Below are 22,956 nucleotides of genomic sequence, written 5' to 3'. Positions count from 1 at the left end.
TCAAACAAGGCCACCAAGGACACCGGACAAATAAAGGGAATCCAGCCTTTACCCTCATTCCCACGTCTATTATTGCTATTATCTGCCGTGTTTTTCTAATTCAATCTGCTTCAGACATAAAAGCAGAAACTAATTCTAAGTTTATACGATGAAAGAAAGAGCAACATCAGATAAATTAAGATTTTTAGAAAGAGAATCAAAAAAAAGATGAAGGACGCAAGAGCAACATGAGATACATAAAGATTTTAAAGAAGAAAATTAAAAAGAAGACTAAAATACAAGGAAGTGCAGACGCTCTAGGTAACTGACGAGAAAGTTTGGAAATCTTGCCAGAGCTGGGTAGTGTGGCCGAGCGGTCTAAGGCGCTGGATTTAGGCTCCAGTCTCTAAGGAGGCGTGGGTTCAAATCCCACCACTGCCATCTTTATTGAGTTTGTTTGCGCAAGCTATCACATGTTCTGCTTAATTTCAGTGTTTTTACTTTCATGCAGGGCCATGCAAGGGAGAAAAGAAGCAATGTTGTGTGTCACGGATGGGGTTCCAACTCAGTAGTGTAGTCCATCGCCTTAACCAACCAGCCACCAAGTCCTGTGCCCCCACGGTGGCAGTTGCACCTCCTACCGGTAGTTGTTCACGTCAAATCCTTGATTGGAAAAAAGGAAAGTTGTGATGGTCTGTGCGATGACCAAGCAGTCTATTTTAACAGTGGGAACTGTGGCCAAGCTGTCCAGAGAACTGGATTTAAGGACCCAGTCTTTCAGAGGTGTCGGTTCAAAGTCCACCACTGCAACTTTTTCTCAACAGAAAACTGTAATGTAATTTCAAACAAGGCCACCAAGGACACCGGAAAATAAAGGGAATCCAGCCTTTACCCTCATTCCCACGTCTATTATTGCTATTATCTGCCGTGTTTTTCTAATTCAATCTGCTTCAGACATAAAAGCAGAAACTAATTCTAAGTTTATACGATGGAAGAAAGAGCAACATCAGATAAATTAAGATTTTTAAAAAGAGAATCAAAAAAAGATGAAGGACGCAAGAGCAACATGAGATACATAAAGATTTTAAAGAAGAAAATGAAAAAGAAGACAAGGAAGTGCAGACGCTCTAGGTAACTGACGAGAAAGTGTGAATATTTTGCCAGAGCTGGGTAGTGTGGCCGAGCGGTCTAAGGCGCTGGATTTAGGCTCCAGTCTCTAAGGAGGCGTGGGTTCAAATCCCACCACTGCCATCTTTATTGAGTTTGTTTGCGCAAGCTATCACATGTTCTGCGTTATTTCAGGGTTTTTACTTTCATGTCGCCCATGCAAGGGAGAAAAGAAGAAATGATGTGTGTCACGGATGGGGTTCCAACTCAATAGTGTAGTCCATTGCCTTAACCAACCAGCCACCAAGTCCTGTGCTCCCGCGGTGGCAGTTGCACCTCCTACCGGTGGTTGTTCACGTCAAAGCCTTGATTGTAAACAAGGAAAGTTGGCCTGGGCTGTGCGACGACCTAGCAGTCCATTTTAACAGTTGGTACTGTGGCCAAGCTGTCCAGAGAACTTTATTTAAGGATCCAGTCTTTCAGAGGTGTGGGTTCAAAGTCCACCGCTTTAACTTTTTCTCAACAAAAAACTGTAATGTAATTTCAAACAAGGCCACCAAGGACACCGGACAAAAAAGGGAATCCAGCCTTTACCCTAATTCCCACATCTGTTTTTGAAAATATCTGCTGTGTTTTTCAGATTCAATCTGCTTCAGACATAAAAGCAGAAACTAATTTTCAGTGTACACAATGGAAGAGAGAGCAACATGAGATACATAAAGATTTTAAAGAAGAAAATGAAAAAGAAGACTAAAATACAAGGGAGTGCAGACGCTCTAGGTAACTGACGAGAAAGTTTGTAAATCTTGCCAGAGCTGGGTAGTGTGGCCGAGCGGTCTAAGGCGCTGGATTAAGGCTCCAGTCTCTAAGGAGGCGTGGGTTCAAATCCCACCAATGTCATCTTTATTGAGTTTGTTTGCGCAAGCTATCACATGTTCTGCTTTATTTCAGTGTTTTTACTTTCATGCAGGGCCATGCAAGGGAGAAAAGAAGCAATGTTGTGTGTCACGGATGGGGTTCCAACTCAATAGTGTAGTCCATCGCCTTAACCAACCAGCCACCAAGTCCTGTGCCCCCACGGTGGCAGTTGCACCTCCTACCGGTAGTTGTTCACGTCAAATCCTTGATTGGAAAAAAGGAAAGTTGTGATGGTCTGTGCGATGACCAAGCAGTCTATTTTAACAGTGGGAACTGTGGCCAAGCTGTCCAGAGAACTGGATTTAAGGACCCAGTCTTTCAGAGGTGTCGGTTCAAAGTCCACCACTGCAACTTTTTCTCAACAGAAAACTGTAATGTAATTTCAAACAAGGCCACCAAGGACACCGGAAAATAAAGGGAATCCAGCCTTTACCCTCATTCCCACGTCTATTATTGCTATTATCTGCCGTGTTTTTCTAATTCAATCTGCTTCAGACATAAAAGCAGAAACTAATTCTAAGTTTATACGATGAAAGAAAGAGCAACATCAGATAAATCAAGATTTTTAGAAAGATAATCAAAAAAAGATGAAGGACGCAAGAGCAACATGAGATACATAAAGATTTTAAAGAAGAAAATGAAAAAGAAGACTAAAATACAAGGGAGTGCAGACGCTCTAGGTAACTGACGAGAAAGTGTGGAAATCTTGCCAGAGCTGGGTAGTGTGGCAAAGCGGTCTAAGGCGCTGGATTTAGGCTCCAGTCTCTAAGGAGGCGTGGGTTCAAATCCCACCACTGCCATCTTTATTGAGTTTGTTTGCGCAAGCTATCACATGTTCTGCCTTATTTCAGGGTTTTTACTTTCATGTCGCCCATGCAAGGGAGAAAAGAAGAAATGATGTGTGTCACGGATGGGGTTCCAACTCAATAGTGTAGTCCATTGCCTTAACCAACCAGCCACCAAGTCCTGTGCTCTCACGGTGGCAGTTGCACCTCCTACCGGTGGTTGTTCACGTCAAATCCATGATTGTAAACAATGAAAGTTGGGCTGGGCTGTGTGACGACCTAGCAGTCCATTTTAACAGTGGGTACTGTGGCCAAGCTGTCCAGAGAACTGTATTTAAGGATCCAGTCTTTCAGAGGTGTGGGTTCAAAGTCCACCGCTTTAACTTTTTCTCAACAAGGCCACCAAGGACACCGGAAAATAAAGGGAATCCAGCCTTTACCCTCATTCCCACCTCTGTTTTTGAAATTATCTGCTGTGTTTTTCTAATTCAATCTGCTTCAGACATAAAAGCAGAAACTAATTCTATGTTTATACGATGGAAGAAAGAGCAACATCAGATAAATTAAGATTTTTAAAAAGAGAATCAAAGAAAGATGAAGGACGCAAGAGCAACAGGAGATACATAAAGATTTTAAAGAAGAAAATGAAAAAGAAGACTAAAATACAAGGAAGTGCAGACGCTCTAGGTAACTGACGAGAAAGTGTGAATATTTTGCCAGAGCTGGGTAGTGTGGCCGAGGGGTCTAAGGCACTGGATTAAGGCTCCAGTCTCTAAGGAGGCGTGGGTTCAAATCCCACCTCTGCCATCTTTATTGAGTTTGTTTGCGCAACGTTTTTACTTTCATGCAGGGCCATGCAAGGGAGAAAAGAAGCAATGCTGTGTGTCACGGATGGGGTTCCAACTCAATAGTGTAGTCCATCGCCTTAACCAACCAGCCACCAAGTCCTGTGCCCCCGAGGTTGCAGTTGCACCTCCTACCGGTGGTTGTTCGCGTCAAATCCTTGATTGGAAAAAAGGAAAGTTGTGATGGTCTGTGGGACGACCAAGCAGTCAATTTTAACAGTGGGAACTGTGGCCGAGCTGTCCAGAAAACTGGATTTAAGGACCCATTCTTTCAGAGGTGTCGGTTCAAAGTCCACCGCTGCAACTTTTTCTCAAGAGAAAACTGTAATGTAATTTCAAACAAGGCCACCAAGGACACCGGACAAATAAAGGGAATCCAGCCTTTACCCTAATTCCCACGTCTGTTATTGCAATTATCTGCCGTGTTTTTCTAATTCAATCTGCTTCAGACATAAAAGCAGAAACTAATTCTAAGTTTATACGATGGAAGAAAGAGCAACATCAGATAAATTAAGATTTTTAAAAAGAGAATCAAAAAAAGATGAAGGACGCAAGAGCAACATGAGATACATAAAGATTTTAAAGAAGAAAATGAAAAAGAAGACTAAAATACAAGGAAGTGCAGACGCTCTAGGTAACTGACGAGAAAGTTTGGAAATCTTGCCAGAGCTGGGTAGTGTGGCCGAGCGGTCTAAGGCGCTGGATTTAGGCTCCAGTCTCTAAGGAGGCGTGGGTTCAAATCCCACCACCGCCATCTTTATTGAGTTTGTTTGCGCAAGCTATCACATGTTCTGCTTTATTTCAGCGTTTTTACTTTCATGTAGGGCCATGCAAGGGAGAAAAGAAGCAATGTTGTGTGTCACGGATGGGGTTCCAACTCAATAGTGTAGTCCGTCGCCTTAACTAACCAGCCACCAAGTCCTGTGCTCTCACGGTGGCAGTTGCACCTCCTACCGGTGGTTGTTCACGTCAAATCCTTGATTGGAAAAAAGGGAAGTTGTGATGGTCTGTGGGACGACCCAGCAGTCCATTTTAACAGTTGGTACTGTGGGCGAGCTGTCCAGAGAACTGGATTTAAGGACCCAGTCTTTCAGAGGTGTCGGTTCAAAGTCCACCACTGCAACTTTTTCTCAACAGAAAACTGTAATGTAATTTCAAACAAGGCCACCAAGGACACCAGAAAATAAAGGGAATCCAGCCTTTACCCTAATTCCCACGTCTGTTATTGCAATTATCTGCCGTGTTTTTCTAATTCAATCTGCTTCAGACATAAAAGCAGAAACTAATTCTCAGTTTATACGATGAAAGAAAGAGCAACATCAGATAAATTAACATTTTTAGAAAGAGAATCAAAAAAAGATGAAGGACGCAAGAGCAACATGAGATACATAAAGATTTTAAAGAAGAAAATGAAAAAGAAGACTGAAATACAAGGGAGTGCAGACGCTCTAGGTAACTGACGAGAAAGTGTGAATATTTTGCCACAGCTGGGTAGTGTGGCCGAGCGGTCTAAGGTGCTGGATTAAGGCTCCAGTCTCTAAGGAGGCGTGGGTTCAAATCCCACCACTGCCATCTTTATTGAGTTTGTTTGCGCAAGCTATCACATGTTCTGCTTTATTTCAGCGTTTTTACTTTCATGCAGGGCCATGCAAGGGAGTAAAGAAGCAATGTTGTGTGTCACGGATGGGGTTCCAACTCGATAGTGTAGTCCATCGCCTTAACCAACCAGCCACCAAGTCCTGTGCCCCCGCGGTGGCAGTTGCACCTCCTACCGGTGGTTGTTCACGTCAAATCCTTGATTGGAAAAAAGGAAAGTTGTGATGGTCTGTGCGACGACCAAGCAGTCCATTTTAACAGTTGGTACTGTGGCCGAGCTGTCCAGAGAACTGGATTTAAGGACCCAGTCTTTCGGAGGTGTCGGTTCAAAGTCCACCGCTTTAACTTTTTCTCAACAGAAAACTGTAATGTCATTTCAAACAAGGCCACCAAGGACACCGGACAAATAAAGGGAATCCAGCCTTTACCCTAATTCCCACGTCTGTTATTGCAATTATCTGCCATGTTTTTCTAATTCAATCTGCTTCAGATATAAAAGCAGAAACTAATTCTCAGTTTATACGATGAAAGAAAGAGCAACATCAGATAAATTAACATTTTTAGAAAGAGAATCAAAAAAAGATGAAGGACGCAAGAGCAACATGAGATACATAAAGATTTTAAAGAAGAAAATGAAAAAGAAGACTGAAATACAAGGGAGTGCAGACGCTCTAGGTAACTGACGAGAAAGTGTGAATATTTTGTCACAGCTGGGTAGTGTGGCCGAGCGGTCTAAGGCGCTGGATTAAGGCTCCAGTCTCTAAGGAGGCGTGGGTTCAAATCCCACCACTGCCATCTTTATTGAGTTTGTTTGCGCAAGCTATCACATTTTCTGCTTTATTTCAGCGGTTTTACTTTCATGCAGGGCCATGCAAGGGAGAAAAGAAGCAATGTTGTGTGTCACGGATGGGGTTCCAACTCGATAGTGTAGTCCATCGCCTTAACCAACCAGCCACCAAGTCCTGTGCCCCCGCGGTGGCAGTTGCACCTCCTACCGGTGGTTGTTCACGTCAAATCCTTGATTGGAAAAAAGGAAAGTTGTGATGGTCTGTGGGACGACCCAGCAGTCCATTTTAACAGTTGGTACTGTGGCCGAGCTGTCCAGAGAACTGGATTTAAGGACCCAGTCTTTCGGAGGTGTCGGTTCAAAGTCCACCGCTGCAACTTTTTCTCAACAGAAAACTGTAATGTAATTTCAAACAAGGCCACCAAGGACACCGGACAAATAAAGGGAATCCAGCCTTTACCCTCATTCCCACGTCTGTTATTGCAATTATCTGCCGTGTTTTTCTAATTCAATCTGCTTCAGACATAAAAGCAGAAACTAATTCTAAGTTTATACCATGAAAGAAAGAGCAACATCAGATAAATTAACATTTTTAGAAAGAGAATCAAAAAAAGATGAAGGACGCAAGAGCAACATGAGATACATAAAGATTTTAAAGAAGAAAATGAAAAAGAAGACTGAAATACAAGGGAGTGCAGACGCTCTAGGTAACTGACGAGAAAGTGTGAATATTTTGCCACAGCTGGGTAGTGTGGCCGAGCGGTCTAAGGCGCTGGATTAAGGCTCCAGTCTCTAAGGAGGCGTGGGTTCAAATCCCACCACTGCCATCTTTATTGAGTTTGTTTGCGCAAGCTATCACATGTTCTGCTTTATTTCAGAGTTTTTACTTTCATGCAGGGCCATGCAAGGGAGAAAATAAGCAATGTTGTGTGTCACGGATGGGGATCCGACTCAATAGTGTAGTCCATCGCCTTAACCAATTAGCCACCAAATCCTGTGCCCCCGCAGTGGCAGTTGCACCTCCTACCGGTGGTTGTTCACGTCAAATCCTTGATTGGAAAAAAGGAAAGTTGTGATGGTCTGTGCGACGACCAAGCAGTCCATTTTAACAGTTGGTACTGTGGCCGAGCTGTCCAGAGAACTGGATTTAAGGACCCAGTCTTTCGGAGGTGTCGGTTCAAAGTCCACCGCTTTAACTTTTTCTCAACAGAAAACTGTAATGTCATTTCAAACAAGGCCACCAAGGACACCGGACAAATAAAGGGAATCCAGCCTTTACCCTAATTCCCACGTCTGTTATTGCAATTATCTGCCATGTTTTTCTAATTCAATCTGCTTCAGATATAAAAGCAGAAACTAATTCACAGTTTATACGATGAAAGAAAGAGCAACATCAGATAAATTAACATTTTTAGAAAGAGAATCAAAAAAAGATGAAGGACGCAAGAGCAACATGAGATACATAAAGATTTTAAAGAAGAAAATGAAAAAGAAGACTGAAATACAAGGGAGTGCAGACGCTCTAGGTAACTGACGAGAAAGTGTGAATATTTTGCCACAGCTGGGTAGTGTGGCCGAGCGGTCTAAGGCGCTGGATTAAGGCTCCAGTCTCTAAGGAGGCGTGGGTTCAAATCCCACACTGCCATCTTTATTGAGTTTTTTTGCGCAAGCTATCACATTTTCTGCTTTGTTTCTGGGTTTTTACTTTCATGTCGCCCATGCAAGGGAGAAAAGAAGCAATGTTGTGTGTCACGGATGGGGTTCCAACTCAATAGTGTAGTCCATCGCCTTAACCAACCAGCCACCAAGTCCTGTGCTCTCACGGTGGCAGTTGCACCTCCTACCGGTGGTTCTTCACGTCAAATCCTTGATTGGAAAAAAGGAAAGTTGTGATGGTCTGTGCGACGACCAAGCAGTCCATTTTAACAGTGGGAACTGTGGCCGAGCTGTCCAGAGAACTGGATTTAAGGACCCAGTCTTTCGGAGGTGCAGGTTCAAAGTCCACCTCTGAAACTTTTTCTCAACAGAAAACTGTAATGTAATTTCAAACAAGGCCACCAAGGACACCGGACAAATAAAGGGAATCCAGCCTTTACCCTAATTCCCACGTCTGTTATTGCTATTATCTGCCGTGTTTTTCTAATTCAATCTGCTTCAGACATAAAAGCAGAAACGAATTCTAAGTTTATACGATGGAAGAAAGAGCAACATCAGATAAATTAAGATTTTTAAAAAGAGAATCAAAAAAAGATGAAGGACGCAAGAGCAACATGAGATACATAAAGATTTTAAAGAAGAAAATGAAAAAGAAGACTAAAATACAAGGGAGTGCAGACGCTCTAGTTAACTGACGAGAAAGTGTGAACATTTTGCCAGAGCTGGGTAGTGTGGCTGAGCAGTCTAAGGTGCTGGATTAAGGCTCCAGTCTCTAAGGAGGCGTGTGTTCAAATCCCACCACTGCCATCTTTATTGACTTTGTTTGAGCAAGCTATTCTGCTTTATTTCAGCGTTTTTACTTTCATGCAGGGAGGGGAGAAAAGAGGCAATGTTGTGTTTCACGGATGGGGTTCCAACTCAATAGTGTAGTCCATTGCCTTAACCAACCTGCCACCAAGTCCTGTGCCCCCGCGGTGGCAGTTGCACCTCCTACCGGTGGTTGTTCACGTCAAATCCTTGATTGGAAAAAAGGAAAGTTGTGATGATCTGTGGGACGACCCAGCAGTCCATTTTAACAGTTGGTACTGTGGCCGAGCTGTCCAGAGAACTGGATTTAAGGACCCAGTCTTTCGGAGGTGTCGGTTCAAAGTCCACCGCTGCAACTTTTTCTCAACAGAAAACTGTAATGTAATTTCAAACAAGGCCACCAAGGACACCGGACAAATAAAGGGAATCCAGCCTTTACCCTCATTCCCATGTCTGTTATTGCAATTATCTGATGTGTATTTCTAATTCAATCTGCTTCAGACATAAAAGCAGAAACTAATTCTAAGTTTATACGATGAAAGAAAGAGCAACATCAGATAAATTAAGATTTTTAGAAAGAGAATCAAAAAAAGATGAAGGACGCAAGAGCAACATGAGATACATAAAGATTTTAAAGAAGAAAATGAAAAAGAAGACAAAAATACAAGGAAGTGCAGACGCTCTAGGTAACTGACGAGAAAGTGTGAATAGTTCCCCAGAGCTGGGTATTGTGGCCGAGCGGTCTAAGGCGCTGGATTTAGGCTCCAGTCTCTAAGGAGGCGTGGGTTCAAATCCCACCACTGCCATCTTTATTGAGTTTGTTTGCGCAAGCTATCACATGTTCTGCTTTATTTCAGCGTTTTTACTTTCATGTAGGGCCATGCAAGGGAGAAAAGAAGCAATGTTGTGTGTCACGGATGGGGTTCCAACTCAATAGTGTAGTCCGTCGCCTTAACCAACCAGCCACCAAGTCCTGTGCTCTCACGGTGGCAGTTGCACCTCCTACCGGTGGTTGTTCATGTCAAATCCTTGATTGGAAAAAAGGAAAGTTGTGATGGTCTGTGGGACGACCCAGCAATCCATTTTAACAGTTGGTACTGTGGGCGAGCTGTCCAGAGAACTGGATTTAAGGACCCAGTCTTTCAGAGGTGTCGGTTCAAAGTCCACCACTGCAACTTTTTCTCAACAGAAAACTGTAATGTAATTTCAAACAAGGCCACCAAGGACACCGGAAAATAAAGGGAATCCAGCCTTTACACTAATTCCCAAGTCTGTTATTGCAATTATCTGCCGTGTTTTTCTAATTCAATCTGCTTCAGACATAAAAGCAGAAACGAATTCTAAGTTTATACGATGGAAGAAAGAGCAACATCAGATAAATTAAGATTTTTAAAAAGAGAATCAAAAAAAGATGAAGGACGCAAGAGCAACATGAGATACATAAAGATTTTAAAGAAGAAAATGAAAAAGAAGACTAAAATACAAGGGAGTGCAGACGCTCTAGTTAACTGACGAGAAAGTGTGAACATTTTGCCAGAGCTGGGTAGTGTGGCTGAGCAGTCTAAGGTGCTGGATTAAGGCTCCAGTCTCTAAGGAGGCGTGTGTTCAAATCCCACCACTGCCATCTTTATTGACTTTGTTTGAGCAAGCTTTTCTGCTTTATTTCAGCGTTTTTACTTTCATGCAGGGAGGGGAGAAAAGAGGCAATGTTGTGTTTCACGGATGGGGTTCCAACTCAATAGTGTAGTCCATTGCCTTAACCAACCTGCCACCAAGTCCTGTGCCCCCGCGGTGGCAGTTGCACCTCCTACCGGTGGTTGTTCACGTCAAATCCTTGATTGGAAAAAAGGAAAGTTGTGATGATCTGTGGGACGACCCAGCAGTCCATTTTAACAGTTGGTACTGTGGCCGAGCTGTCCAGAGAACTGGATTTAAGGATCCAGTCTTTCGGAGGTGTCGGTTCAAAGTCCACCGCTGCAACTTTTTCTCAACAGAAAACTGTAATGTAATTTCAAACAAGGCCACCAAGGACACCGGACAAATAAAGGGAATCCAGCCTTTACCCTAATTCCCACGTCTATTATTGCAATTATCTGATGTGTATTTCTAATTCAATCTGCTTCAGACATAAAAGCAGAAACTAATTCTCAGTTTATACGATGAAAGAAAGAGCAACATCAGATAAATTAACATTTTTAGAAAGAGAATCAAAAAAAGATGAAGGACGCAAGAGCAACATGAGATACATAAAGATTTTAAAGAAGAAAATGAAAAAGAAGACAAAAATACAAGGAAGTGCAGACGCTCTAGGTAACTGACGAGAAAGTGTGAATAGTTCCCCAGAGCTGGGTATTGTGGCCGAGCGGTCTAAGGCGCTGGATTTAGGCTCCAGTCTCTAAGGAGGCGTGGGTTCAAATCCCACCACTGCCATCTTTATTGAGTTTGTTTGCGCAAGCTATCACATGTTCTGCTTTATTTCAGCGTTTTTACTTTCATGTAGGGCCATGCAAGGGAGAAAAGAAGCAATGTTGTGTGTCACGGATGGGGTTCCAACTCAATAGTGTAGTCCGTCGCCTTAACCAACCAGCCACCAAGTCCTGTGCTCTCACGGTGGCAGTTGCACCTCCTACCGGTGGTTGTTCATGTCAAATCCTTGATTGGAAAAAAGGAAAGTTGTGATGGTCTGTGGGACGACCCAGCAATCCATTTTAACAGTTGGTACTGTGGGCGAGCTGTCCAGAGAACTGGATTTAAGGACCCAGTCTTTCAGAGGTGTCGGTTCAAAGTCCACCTCTGCAACTTTTTCTCAACAGAAAACTGTAATGTAATTTCAAACAAGGCCACCAAGGACACCGGAAAATAAAGGGAATCCAGCCTTTACACTAATTCCCAAGTCTGTTATTGCAATTATCTGCCGTGTTTTTCTAATTCAATCTGCTTCAGACATGAAAGCAGAAACTAATTCTAAGTTTATACGATGGAAGAAAGAGCAACATCAGATAAATTAAGATTTTTAGAAAGAGAATCAAAAAAAGATGAAGGACGCAAGAGCAACATGAGATACATAAAGATTTTAAAGAAGAAAATGAAAAAGAAGACTAAAATACAAGGGAGTGCAGACGCTCTAGGTAACTGACGAGAAAGTGTGAATATTTTGCCAGAGCTGGGTAGTGTGGCCGAGCGGTCTAAGGCGCTGGATTTAGGCTCCAGTCTCTAAGGAGGCGTGGGTTCAAATCCCACCACTGCCATCTTTATTGAGTTTGTTTGCGCAAGCTATCACATGTTCTGCTTTATTTCAGCGTTTTTACTTTCATGCAGGGCCATGCAAGGGAGAAAAGAAGCAATGTTGTGTGTCACGGATGGGGTTCCAACTCAGTAGTGTAGTCCATCGCCTTAACCAACCAGCCACCAAGTCCTGTGCTCTCACGGTGGCAGTTGCACCTCCTACTGGTGGTTCTTCACGTCAAATCCTTGATTGGAAAAAAGGAAAGTTGTGATGGTCTGTGCGACGACCAAGCAGTCCATTTTAACAGTGGGAACTGTGGCCGAGCTGTCCAGAGAACTGGATTTAAGGACCCAGTCTTTCGGAGGTGTAGGTTCAAAGTCCACCTCTGAAACTTTTTCTCAACAGAAAACTGTAATGTAATTTCAAACAAGGCCACCAAGGACACCGGACAAATAAAGGGAATCCAGCCTTTACCCTAATTCAAACGTCTGTTATTGCAATTATCTGCCGTGTTTTTCTAATTCAATCTGCTTCAGACATAAAAGCAGAAACGAATTCTAAGTTTATACGATGGAAGAAAGAGCAACATCAGATAAATTAAGATTTTTAAAAAGAGAATCAAAAAAAGATGAAGGACGCAAGAGCAACATGAGATACATAAAGATTTTAAAGAAGAAAATGAAAAAGAAGACTAAAATACAAGGAAGTACAGACGCTCTAGGTAACTGACGAGAAAGTGTAAATATTTTGCCAGAGCTGGGTAGTGTGGCTGAGCGGTCTAAGGCGCTGGATTAAGGCTCCAGTCTCTAAGGAGGCGTGGGTTCAAATCCCACCACTGCCATCTTTATTGAGTTTTTTTGCGCAAGCTATCACATTTTCTGCTTTGTTTCTGGGTTTTTACTTTCATGTCGCCCATGCAAGGGAGAAAAGAAGCAATGTTGTGTGTCAAGGATGGGGTTCCAACTCAATAGTGTAGTCCATCGCCTTAACCAACCAGCCACCAAGTCCTGTGCTCTCACGGTGGCAGTTGCACCTCCTACCGGTGGTTCTTCACGTCAAATCCTTGATTGGAAAAAAGGAAAGTTGTGATGGTCTGTGCGACGACCAAGCAGTCCATTTTAACAGTGGGAACTGTGGCCGAGCTGTCCAGAGAACTGGATTTAAGGACCCAGTCTTTCGGAGGTGTAGGTTCAAAGTCCACCTCTGAAACTTTTTCTCAACAGAAAACTGTAATGTAATTTCAAACAAGGCCACCAAGGACACCGGACAAATAAAGGGAATCCAGCCTTTACCCTAATTCAAAAGTCTGTTATTGCAATTATCTGCCGTGTTTTTCTAATTCAATCTGCTTCAGACATGAAAGCAGAAACTAATTCTAAGTTTATACGATGGAAGAAAGAGCAACATCAGATAAATTAAGATTTTTAAAAAGAGAATCAAAAAAAGATGAAGGACGCAAGAGCAACATGAGATACATAAAGATTTTAAAGAAGAAAATGAAAAAGAAGACTAAAATACAAGGGAGTGCAGACGCTCTAGTTAACTGACGAGAAAGTGTGAACATTTTGCCAGAGCTGGGTAGTGTGGCTGAGCAGTCTAAGGTGCTGGATTAAGGCTCCAGTCTCTAAGGAGGCGTGTGTTCAAATCCCACCACTGCCATCTTTATTGACTTTGTTTGAGCAAGCTTTTCTGCTTTATTTCAGCGTTTTTACTTTCATGCAGGGAGGGGAGAAAAGAGGCAATGTTGTGTTTCACGGATGGGGTTCCAACTCAATAGTGTAGTCCATTGCCTTAACCAACCTGCCACCAAGTCCTGTGCCCCCGCGGTGGCAGTTGCACCTCCTACCGGTGGTTGTTCACGTCAAATCCTTGATTGGAAAAAAGGAAAGTTGTGATGATCTGTGGGACGACCCAGCAGTCCATTTTAACAGTTGGTACTGTGGCCGAGCTGTCCAGAGAACTGGATTTAAGGACCCAGTCTTTCGGAGGTGTCGGTTCAAAGTCCACCGCTGCAACTTTTTCTCAACAGAAAACTGTAATGTAATTTCAAACAAGGCCACCAAGGACACCGGACAAATAAAGGGAATCCAGCCTTTACCCTAATTTCCACGTCTGTTATTGCAATTATCTGATGTGTATTTCTAATTCAATCTGCTTCAGACATAAAAGCAGAAACTAATTCTAAGTTTATACGATGAAAGAAAGAGCAACATCAGATAAATTAAGATTTTTAGAAAGAGAATCAAAAAAAGATGAAGGACGCAAGAGCAACATGAGATACATAAAGATTTTAAAGAAGAAAATGAAAAAGAAGACTGAAATACAAGGGAGTGCAGACGCTCTAGGTAACTAACGAGAAAGTGTGAATAGTTCCCCAGAGCTGGGTATTGTGGCCGAGCGGTCTAAGGCGCTGGATTTAGGCTCCAGTCTCTAAGGAGGCGTGGGTTCAAATCCCACCACTGCCATCTTTATTGAGTTTGTTTGCGCAAGCTATCACATGTTCTGCTTTATTTCAGCGTTTTTACTTTCATGTAGGGCCATGCAAGGGAGAAAAGAAGCAATGTTGTGTGTCACGGATGGGGTTCCAACTCAATAGTGTAGTCCGTCGCCTTAACCAACCAGCCACCAAGTCCTGTGCTCTCACGGTGGCAGTTGCACCTCCTCCCGGTGGTTGTTCATGTCAAATCCTTGATTGGAAAAAAGGAAAGTTGTGATGGTCTGTGGGACGACCCAGCAATCCATTTTAACAGTTGGTACTGTGGGCGAGCTGTCCAGAGAACTGGATTTAAGGACCCAGTCTTTCAGAGGTGTCGGTTCAAAGTCCACCACTGCAACTTTTTCTCAACAGAAAACTGTAATGTAATTTCAAACAAGGCCACCAAGGACACCGGAAAATAAAGGGAATCTAGCCTTTACACTAATTCCCAAGTCTGTTATTGCAATTATCTGCCGTGTTTTTCTAATTCAATCTGCTTCAGACATGAAAGCAGAAACTAATTCTAAGTTTATACGATGGAAGAAAGAGCAACATCAGATAAATTAAGATTTTTAGAAAGAGAATCAAAAAAAGATGAAGGACGCAAGAGCAACATGAGATACATAAAGATTTTAAAGAAGAAAATTAAAAAGAAGACTGAAATACAAGGGAGTGCAGACGCTCTAGGTAACTGACGAGAAAGTGTGAATATTTTGCCAGAGCTGGGTAGTGTGGCTGAGCGGTCTAAGGCGCTGGATTAAGGCTCCAGTCTCTAAGGAGGCGTGGGTTCAAATCCCACCACTGCCATCTTTATTGAGTTTGTATGCGCAAGCTATCACATGTTCTGCTTTATTTCAGCGTTTTTACTTTCATGTAGGGCCATGCAAGGGAGAAAAGAAGCAATGTTGTGTGTCACGGATGGGGTTCCAACTCAATAGTGTAGTCCGTCGCCTTAACCAACCAGCCACCAAGTCCTGTGCTCTCACGGTGGCAGTTGCACCTCCTACCGGTGGTTGTTCATGTCAAATCCTTGATTGGAAAAAAGGAAAGTTGTGATGGTCTGTGGGACGACCCAGCAATCCATTTTAACAGTTGGTACTGTGGGCGAGCTGTCCAGAGAACTGGATTTAAGGACCCAGTCTTTCAGAGGTGTCGGTTCAAAGTCCACCACTGCAACTTTTTCTCAACAGAAAACTGTAATGTAATTTCAAACAAGGCCACCAAGGACACCGGAAAATAAAGGGAATCTAGCCTTTACACTAATTCCCAAGTCTGTTATTGCAATTATCTGCCGTGTTTTTCTAATTCAATCTGCTTCAGACATGAAAGCAGAAACTAATTCTAAGTTTATACGATGGAAGAAAGAGCAACATCAGATAAATTAAGATTTTTAGAAAGAGAATCAAAAAAAGATGAAGGACGCAAGAGCAACATGAGATACATAAAGATTTTAAAGAAGAAAATGAAAAAGAAGACTAAAATACAAGGGAGTGCAGACGCTCTAGGTAACTGACGAGAAAGTGTGAATATTTTGCCAGAGCTGGGTAGTGTGGCTGAGCGGTCTAAGGCGCTGGATTAAGGCTCCAGTCTCTAAGGAGGCATGGGTTCAAATCCCACCACTGCCATCTTTATTGAGTTTGTATGCGCAAGCTATCACATGTTCTGCTTTATTTCAGCGTTTTTACTTTCATGCAGGGCCATGCAAGGGAGAAAAGAAGCAATGTTGTGTGTCACGGATGGGGTTCCAACTCAATAGTGTAGTCCATCGCCTTAACCAACCAGCCACCAAGTCCTGTGCTCTCACAGTGGCAGTTGCACCTCCTACCGGTGGTTGTTCACGTCAAATCCTTGATTGGAAAAAAGGAAAGTTGTGATGGTCTGTGGGACGACCCAGCAGTCCATTTTAACAGTTGGTACTGTGGGCGAGCTGTCCAGAGAACTGGATTTAAGGACCCAGTCTTTCAGAGGTGTCGGTTCAAAGTCCACCACTACAACTTTTTCTCAACAGAAAACTGTAATGTAATTTCAAACAAGGCCACCAAGGACACCGGACAAATAAAGGGAATCCAGCCTTTACCCTCATTCCCACGTCTATTATTGCTATTATCTGCCGTGTTTTTCTAATTCAATCTGCTTCAGACATAAAAGCAGAAACTAATTCTAAGTTTATACGATGAAAGAAAGAGCAACATCAGATAAATTAAGATTTTTAGAAAGAGAATCAAAAAAAAGATGAAGGACGCAAGAGCAACATGAGATACATAAAGATTTTAAAGAAGAAAATTAAAAAGAAGACTAAAATACAAGGAAGTGCAGACGCTCTAGGTAACTGACGAGAAAGTTTGGAAATCTTGCCAGAGCTGGGTAGTGTGGCCGAGCGGTCTAAGGCGCTGGATTTAGGCTCCAGTCTCTAAGGAGGCGTGGGTTCAAATCCCACCACTGCCATCTTTATTGAGTTTGTTTGCGCAAGCTATCACATGTTCTGCTTAATTTCAGTGTTTTTACTTTCATGCAGGGCCATGCAAGGGAGAAAAGAAGCAATGTTGTGTGTCACGGATGGGGTTCCAACTCAGTAGTGTAGTCCATCGCCTTAACCAACCAGCCACCAAGTCCTGTGCCCCCACGGTGGCAGTTGCACCTCCTACCGGTAGTTGTTCACGTCAAATCCTTGATTGGAAAAAAGGAAAGTTGTGATGGTCTGTGCGATGACCAAGCAGTCTATTTTAACAGTGGGAACTGTGGCCAAGCTGTCCAGAGAACTGGATTTAAGGACCCAGTCTTTCAGAGGTGTCGGTTCAAAGTCCACCACTGCAACTTTTTCTCAACAGAAAACTGTAATGTAATTTCAAACAAGGCCACCAAGGACACCGGAAAATAAAGGGAATCCAGCCTTTACCCTCATTCCCACGTCTATTATTGCTATTATCTGCCGTGTTTTTCTAATTCAATCTGCTTCAGACATAAAAGCAGAAACTAATTCTAAGTTTATACGATGGAAGAAAGAGCAACATCAGATAAATTAAGATTTTTAAAAAGAGAATCAAAAAAAGATGAAGGACGCAAGAGCAACATGAGATACATAAAGATTTTAAAGAAGAAAATGAAAAAGAAGACTAAAATACAAGGGAGTGCAGACGCTCTAGGTAACTGACGAGAAAGTGTGAATAGTTTGCCAGAGCTGGGTAGTGTGGCCGAGCGGTCTAAGGCGCTGGATTAAGGCTCCAGTCTCTACGGAGGCGTGGGTTCAAATCCCACCACTGCCATCTTTATTGAGTTTGTTTGCGCAAGCTATCACATGTTCTGCTTTATTTCAGCGTTTTTACTTTCATGCAGGGCCATGCAAGGGAGAAAAGAAGCAATGTTGTGTGTCACGGATGGGGTTCCAACTCAATAGTGTAGTCCATCGCCTTAACCAACCAGCCACCAAGTCCTGTGCCCCCACGGTGGCAGTTGCACCTCCTTCGGTAGTTGTTCACGTCAAATCCTTGATTGGAAAAAAGGAAAGTTGTGATGGTCTGTGCGACGACCAAGCAGTCCATTTTAACAGTGGGTACTGTGTCCGAGCTGTCCAGAGAACTGGATTTAAGGACCCAGTCTTTCGGAGGTGTCGGTTCAAAGTCCACCGCTGCAACTTTTTCTCAACAGAAAACTGTCATGTAATTTCAAACAAGGCCACCAAGGACACCGGACAAATAAAGGGAATCCAGCCTTTACCCTAATTCCCACGTCTGTTATTGCAATTATCTGCCGTGTTTTTCTAATTCAGTCTGCTTCAGACATAAAAGCAGAAGCGAATTCTAAGTTTATACGATGGAAGAAAGAGCAACATCAGATAAATTAAGATTTTTAAAAAGAGAATCAAAAAAAGATTAAGGACGCAAGAGCAACATGAGATACATAAAGATTTTAAAGAAGAAAATGAAAAAGAAGACTAAAATACAAGGGAGTGCAGACGCTCTAGGTAACTGACGAGAAAGTGTGGAAATCTTGCCAGAGCTGGGTAGTGTGGCCGAGCGGTCTAAGGCGCTGGATTTAGGCTCCAGTCTCTAAGGAGGCGTGGGTTCAAATCCCACCACTGCCATCTTTATTGAGTTTGTTTGCGCAAGCTATCACATGTTCTGCTTTATTTCAGCGTTTTTACTTTCATGTAGGGCCATGCAAGGGAGAAAAGAAGCAATGTTGTGTGTCACGGATGGGGTTCCAACTCAATAGTGTAGTCCGTCGCCTTAACCAACCAGCCACCAAGTCCTGTGCTCTCACGGTGGCAGTTGCACCTCCTACCGTTGGTTGTTCATGTCAAATCCCTGATTGGAAAAAAGGAAAGTTGTGATGGTCTGTGGGACGACCCAGCAATCCATTTTAACAGTTGGTACTGTGGGCGAGCTGTCCAGAGAACTGGATTTAAGGACCCAGTCTTTCAGAGGTGGCGGTTCAAAGTCCACCACTGCAACTTTTTCTCAACAGAAAACTGTAATGTAATTTCAAACAAGGCCACCAAGGACACCGGAAAATAAAGGGAATCCAGCCTTTACCCGAATTCCCACATCTGTTATTGCAATTATCTGCCGTGTTTTTCTAATTCAGTCTGCTTCAGACATAAAAGCAGAAGCGAATTCTAAGTTTATACGATGGAAGAAAGAGCAACATCAGATAAATTAAGATTTTTAAAAAGAGAATCAAAAAAACATGAAGGACGCAAGAGCAACATGAGATACATAAAGATTTTAAAGAAGAAAATGAAAAAGAAGACTAAAATACAAGGGAGTGCAGACGCTCTAGGTAACTGACAAGAAAGTGTGGAAACTTGCCAGAGCTGGGTAGTGTGGCCGAGTGGTCTAAGGCGCTGGATTTAGGCTCCAGTCTCTAAGGAGGCGTGGGTTCAAATCCCACCACTGCCATATTTATTGAGTTTGTTTGCGCAAGCTATCACATGTTCTCATGTTCACATTTCAGAGTTTTTACTTTCATGCAGGGCCATGCAAGGGAGAAAATAAGCAATGTTGTGTGTCACGGATGGGGATCCGACTCAATAGTGTAGTCCATCGCCTTAACCAACCAGCCACCAAGTCCTGTGCCCCCGCAGTGGCAGTTGCACCTCCTACCGGTGGTTGTTCACGTCAAATCCTTGATTGGAAAAAAGGAAAGTTGTGATGGTCTGTGCGACGACCAAGCAGTCCATTTTAACAGTTGGTACTGTGGCCGAGCTGTCCAGAGAACTGTATTTAAGGACCCAGTCTTTCGGAGGTGTCGGTTCAAAGTCCACCGCTTTAACTTTTTCTCAACAGAAAACTGTAATGTCATTTCAAACAAGGCCACCAAGGACACCGGACAAATAAAGGGAATCCAGCATTTACCCTAATTCCCACGTCTGTTATTGCAATTATCTGCCATGTTTTTCTAATTCAATCTGCTTCAGATATAAAAGCAGAAACTAATTCTCAGTTTATACGATGAAAGAAAGAGCAACATCAGATAAATTAACATTTTTAGAAAGAGAATCAAAAAAAGATGAAGGACGCAAGAACAACATGAGATACATAAAGATTTTAAAGAAGAAAATGAAAAAGAAGACTGAAATACAAGGGAGTGCAGACGCTCTAGGTAACTGACGAGAAAGTGTGAATATTTTGCCACAGCTGGGTAGTGTGGCCGAGCGGTCTAAGGCGCTGGATTAAGGCTCCAGTCTCTAAGGAGGCGTGGGTTCAAATCCCACCACTGCCATCTTTATTGAGTTTGTTTGCGCAAGCTATCACATGTTCTGCTTTATTTCAGAGTTTTTACTTTCATGCAGGGCCATGCAAGGGAGAAAATAAGCAATGTTGTGTTTCACGGATGGGGATCCGACTCAATAGTGTAGTCCATCGCCTTAACCAATTAGCCACCAAATCCTGTGCCCCCGCAGTGGCAGTTGCACCTCCTACCGGTGGTTGTTCATGTCAAATCCTTGATTGGAAAAAAGGAAAGTTGTGATGGTCTGTGCGACGACCAAGCAGTCCATTTTAACAGTGGGAACTGTGGCCGAGCTGTCCAGAGAACTGGATTTAAGGACCCAGTCTTTCGGAGGTGTCGGTTCAAAGTCCACCGCTGCAACTTTTTCTCAACAGAAAACTGTAATGTCATTTCAAACAAGGCCACCAAGGACACCGGACAAATAAAGGGAATCCAGCCTTTACCCTAATTCCCACGTCTGTTATTGCAATTATCTGCCATGTTTTTCTAATTCAATCTGCTTCAGATATAAAAGCAGAAACTAATTCTCAGTTTATACGATGAAAGAAAGAGCAACATCAGATAAATTAACATTTTTAGAAAGAGAATCAAAAAAAGATGAAGGACGCAAGAGCAACATGAGATACATAAAGATTTTAAAGAAGAAAATGAAAAAGAAGACTAAAATACAAGGGAGTGCAGACGCTCTAGGTAACTGACGAGAAAGTGTGAATGTTTTGCCACAGCTGGGTAGTGTGGCCGAGCGGTCTAAGGCGCTGGATTAAGGCTCCAGTCTCTAAGGAGGCGTGGGTTCAAATCCCACCACTGCCATCTTTATTGAGTTTGTTTGCGCAAGCTATCACATTTTCTGCTTTATTTCAGCGGTTTTACTTTCATGCAGGGCCATGCAAGGGAGAAAAGAAGCAATGTTGTGTGTCACGGATGGGGTTCCAACTCGATAGTGTAGTCCATCGCCTTAACCAACCAGCCACCAAGTCCTGTGCCCCCGCGGTGGCAGTTGCACCTCCTACCGGTGGTTATTCACGTCAAATCCTTGATTGGAAAAAAGGAAAGTTGTGATGGTCTGTGGGACGACCCAGCAGTCCATTTTAACAGTTGGTACTGTGGCCGAGCTGTCCAGAGAACTGGATTTAAGGACCCAGTCTTTCGGAGGTGTCGGTTCAAAGTCCACCGCTGCAACTTTTTCTCAACAGAAAACTGTAATGTAATTTCAAACAAGGCCACCAAGGACACCGGACAAATAAAGGGAATCCAGCCTTTACCCTCATTCCCACGTCTGTTATTGCAATTATCTGCCGTGTTTTTCTAATTCAATCTGCTTCAGACATAAAAGCAGAAACTAATTCTAAGTTTATACCATGAAAGAAAGAGCAACATCAGATAAATTAACATTTTTAGAAAGAGAATCAAAAAAAGATGAAGGACGCAAGAGCAACATGAGATACATAAAGATTTTAAAGAAGAAAATGAAAAAGACTGAAATACAAGGGAGTGCAGACGCTCTAGGTAACTGACGAGAAAGTGTGAATATTTTGCCACAGCTGGGTAGTGTGGCCGAGCGGTCTAAGGCGCTGGATTAAGGCTCCAGTCTCTAAGGAGGCGTGGGTTCAAATCCCACCACTGCCATCTTTATTGAGTTTGTTTGCGCAAGCTATCACATTTTCTGCTTTATTTCAGCGGTTTTACTTTCATGCAGGGCCATGCAAGGGAGAAAAGAAGCAATGTTGTGTGTCACGGATGGGGTTCCAACTCGATAGTGTAGTCCATCGCCTTAACCAACCAGCCACCAAGTCCTGTGCCCCCGCGGTGGCAGTTGCACCTCCTACCGGTGGTTGTTCACGTCAAATCCTTGATTGGAAAAAAGGAAAGTTGTGATGGTCTGTGGGACGACCCAGCAGTCCATTTTAACAGTTGGTACTGTGGCCGAGCTGTCCAGAGAACTGGATTTAAGGACCCAGTCTTTCGGAGGTGTCGGTTCAAAGTCCACCGCTGCAACTTTTTCTCAACAGAAAACTGTAATGTAATTTCAAACAAGGCCACCAAGGACACCGGACAAATAAAGGGAATCCAGCCTTTACCCTCATTCCCACGTCTGTTATTGCAATTATCTGCCGTGTTTTTCTAATTCAATCTGCTTCAGACATAAAAGCAGAAACTAATTCTAAGTTTATACCATGAAAGAAAGAGCAACATCAGATAAATTAACATTTTTAGAAAGAGAATCAAAAAAAGATGAAGGACGCAAGAGCAACATGAGATACATAAAGATTTTAAAGAAGAAAATGAAAAAGAAGACTGAAATACAAGGGAGTGCAGACGCTCTAGGTAACTGACGAGAAAGTGTGAATATTTTGCCACAGCTGGGTAGTGTGGCCGAGCGGTCTAAGGCGCTGGATTAAGGCTCCAGTCTCTAAGGAGGCGTGGGTTCAAATCCCACCACTGCCATCTTTATTGAGTTTGTTTGCGCAAGCTATCACATTTTCTGCTTTATTTCAGCGGTTTTACTTTCATGCAGGGCCATGCAAGGGAGAAAAGAAGCAATGTTGTGTGTCACGGATGGGGTTCCAACTCGATAGTGTAGTCCATCGCCTTAACCAACCAGCCACCAAGTCCTGTGCCCCCGCGGTGGCAGTTGCACCTCCTACCGGTGGTTGTTCATGTCAAATCCTTGATTGGAAAAAAGGAAAGTTGTGATGGTCTGTGCGACGACCAAGCAGTCCATTTTAACAGTGGGAACTGTGGCCGAGCTGTCCAGAGAACTGGATTTAAGGACCCAGTCTTTCGGAGGTGTCGGTTCAAAGTCCACCGCTGCAACTTTTTCTCAACAGAAAACTGTAATGTAATTTCAAACAAGGCCACCAAGGACACCGGACAAATAAAGGGAATCCAGCCTTTACCCTCATTCCCACGTCTGTTATTGCAATTATCTGCCGTGTTTTTCTAATTCAATCTGCTTCAGACATAAAAGCAGAAACTAATTCTAAGTTTATACCATGAAAGAAAGAGCAACATCAGATAAATTAACATTTTTAGAAAGAGAATCA

General features: G+C 43.0%; 25 non-coding genes across 25 annotated transcripts; all 25 read left to right on the top strand.

Moving 5' to 3' along the window:
• The first annotated feature begins 338 nt into the window (after positions 1-338).
• On the top strand, positions 339-420 carry trnal-uag (transfer RNA leucine (anticodon UAG)). The gene has a single exon. It is a non-coding gene; the product is annotated as a tRNA-Leu (tRNA).
• Positions 421-1,148: 728 nt separating this feature from the next.
• On the top strand, positions 1,149-1,230 carry trnal-uag (transfer RNA leucine (anticodon UAG)). The gene has a single exon. It is a non-coding gene; the product is annotated as a tRNA-Leu (tRNA).
• Positions 1,231-1,904: 674 nt separating this feature from the next.
• On the top strand, positions 1,905-1,986 carry trnal-aag (transfer RNA leucine (anticodon AAG)). The gene has a single exon. It is a non-coding gene; the product is annotated as a tRNA-Leu (tRNA).
• A 736-nt stretch (positions 1,987-2,722) lies between these two features.
• trnal-uag (transfer RNA leucine (anticodon UAG)) lies at positions 2,723-2,804 on the top strand. The gene has a single exon. It is a non-coding gene; the product is annotated as a tRNA-Leu (tRNA).
• A 710-nt stretch (positions 2,805-3,514) lies between these two features.
• Positions 3,515-3,596, top strand: trnal-aag (transfer RNA leucine (anticodon AAG)). The gene has a single exon. It is a non-coding gene; the product is annotated as a tRNA-Leu (tRNA).
• Positions 3,597-4,306: 710 nt separating this feature from the next.
• Positions 4,307-4,388, top strand: trnal-uag (transfer RNA leucine (anticodon UAG)). Its single transcript has one exon. It is a non-coding gene; the product is annotated as a tRNA-Leu (tRNA).
• A 736-nt stretch (positions 4,389-5,124) lies between these two features.
• On the top strand, positions 5,125-5,206 carry trnal-aag (transfer RNA leucine (anticodon AAG)). Its single transcript has one exon. It is a non-coding gene; the product is annotated as a tRNA-Leu (tRNA).
• Positions 5,207-5,943: 737 nt separating this feature from the next.
• Positions 5,944-6,025, top strand: trnal-aag (transfer RNA leucine (anticodon AAG)). The gene has a single exon. It is a non-coding gene; the product is annotated as a tRNA-Leu (tRNA).
• A 737-nt stretch (positions 6,026-6,762) lies between these two features.
• trnal-aag (transfer RNA leucine (anticodon AAG)) lies at positions 6,763-6,844 on the top strand. Its single transcript has one exon. It is a non-coding gene; the product is annotated as a tRNA-Leu (tRNA).
• Positions 6,845-7,581: 737 nt separating this feature from the next.
• On the top strand, positions 7,582-7,665 carry trnal-aag (transfer RNA leucine (anticodon AAG)). The gene has a single exon. It is a non-coding gene; the product is annotated as a tRNA-Leu (tRNA).
• A 1,539-nt stretch (positions 7,666-9,204) lies between these two features.
• trnal-uag (transfer RNA leucine (anticodon UAG)) lies at positions 9,205-9,286 on the top strand. The gene has a single exon. It is a non-coding gene; the product is annotated as a tRNA-Leu (tRNA).
• A 1,542-nt stretch (positions 9,287-10,828) lies between these two features.
• On the top strand, positions 10,829-10,910 carry trnal-uag (transfer RNA leucine (anticodon UAG)). The gene has a single exon. It is a non-coding gene; the product is annotated as a tRNA-Leu (tRNA).
• A 736-nt stretch (positions 10,911-11,646) lies between these two features.
• trnal-uag (transfer RNA leucine (anticodon UAG)) lies at positions 11,647-11,728 on the top strand. The gene has a single exon. It is a non-coding gene; the product is annotated as a tRNA-Leu (tRNA).
• Positions 11,729-12,465: 737 nt separating this feature from the next.
• trnal-aag (transfer RNA leucine (anticodon AAG)) lies at positions 12,466-12,547 on the top strand. The gene has a single exon. It is a non-coding gene; the product is annotated as a tRNA-Leu (tRNA).
• Positions 12,548-14,089: 1,542 nt separating this feature from the next.
• Positions 14,090-14,171, top strand: trnal-uag (transfer RNA leucine (anticodon UAG)). The gene has a single exon. It is a non-coding gene; the product is annotated as a tRNA-Leu (tRNA).
• A 736-nt stretch (positions 14,172-14,907) lies between these two features.
• On the top strand, positions 14,908-14,989 carry trnal-aag (transfer RNA leucine (anticodon AAG)). The gene has a single exon. It is a non-coding gene; the product is annotated as a tRNA-Leu (tRNA).
• A 736-nt stretch (positions 14,990-15,725) lies between these two features.
• trnal-aag (transfer RNA leucine (anticodon AAG)) lies at positions 15,726-15,807 on the top strand. Its single transcript has one exon. It is a non-coding gene; the product is annotated as a tRNA-Leu (tRNA).
• Positions 15,808-16,545: 738 nt separating this feature from the next.
• On the top strand, positions 16,546-16,627 carry trnal-uag (transfer RNA leucine (anticodon UAG)). Its single transcript has one exon. It is a non-coding gene; the product is annotated as a tRNA-Leu (tRNA).
• Positions 16,628-17,363: 736 nt separating this feature from the next.
• On the top strand, positions 17,364-17,445 carry trnal-aag (transfer RNA leucine (anticodon AAG)). The gene has a single exon. It is a non-coding gene; the product is annotated as a tRNA-Leu (tRNA).
• Positions 17,446-18,181: 736 nt separating this feature from the next.
• On the top strand, positions 18,182-18,263 carry trnal-uag (transfer RNA leucine (anticodon UAG)). The gene has a single exon. It is a non-coding gene; the product is annotated as a tRNA-Leu (tRNA).
• Positions 18,264-18,998: 735 nt separating this feature from the next.
• Positions 18,999-19,080, top strand: trnal-uag (transfer RNA leucine (anticodon UAG)). Its single transcript has one exon. It is a non-coding gene; the product is annotated as a tRNA-Leu (tRNA).
• Positions 19,081-19,821: 741 nt separating this feature from the next.
• trnal-aag (transfer RNA leucine (anticodon AAG)) lies at positions 19,822-19,903 on the top strand. The gene has a single exon. It is a non-coding gene; the product is annotated as a tRNA-Leu (tRNA).
• Positions 19,904-20,640: 737 nt separating this feature from the next.
• trnal-aag (transfer RNA leucine (anticodon AAG)) lies at positions 20,641-20,722 on the top strand. Its single transcript has one exon. It is a non-coding gene; the product is annotated as a tRNA-Leu (tRNA).
• Positions 20,723-21,456: 734 nt separating this feature from the next.
• On the top strand, positions 21,457-21,538 carry trnal-aag (transfer RNA leucine (anticodon AAG)). Its single transcript has one exon. It is a non-coding gene; the product is annotated as a tRNA-Leu (tRNA).
• A 737-nt stretch (positions 21,539-22,275) lies between these two features.
• Positions 22,276-22,357, top strand: trnal-aag (transfer RNA leucine (anticodon AAG)). Its single transcript has one exon. It is a non-coding gene; the product is annotated as a tRNA-Leu (tRNA).
• Positions 22,358-22,956: the final 599 nt, after the last annotated feature.

The sequence above is a fragment of the Oncorhynchus clarkii genome, chromosome 13 (genome assembly GCF_045791955.1).
Source record: "Oncorhynchus clarkii lewisi isolate Uvic-CL-2024 chromosome 13, UVic_Ocla_1.0, whole genome shotgun sequence".
NCBI classification, from domain to species: Eukaryota; Metazoa; Chordata; class Actinopteri; order Salmoniformes; family Salmonidae; genus Oncorhynchus; species Oncorhynchus clarkii.
This window is presented reverse-complemented; position numbering and strand designations above follow the sequence as displayed.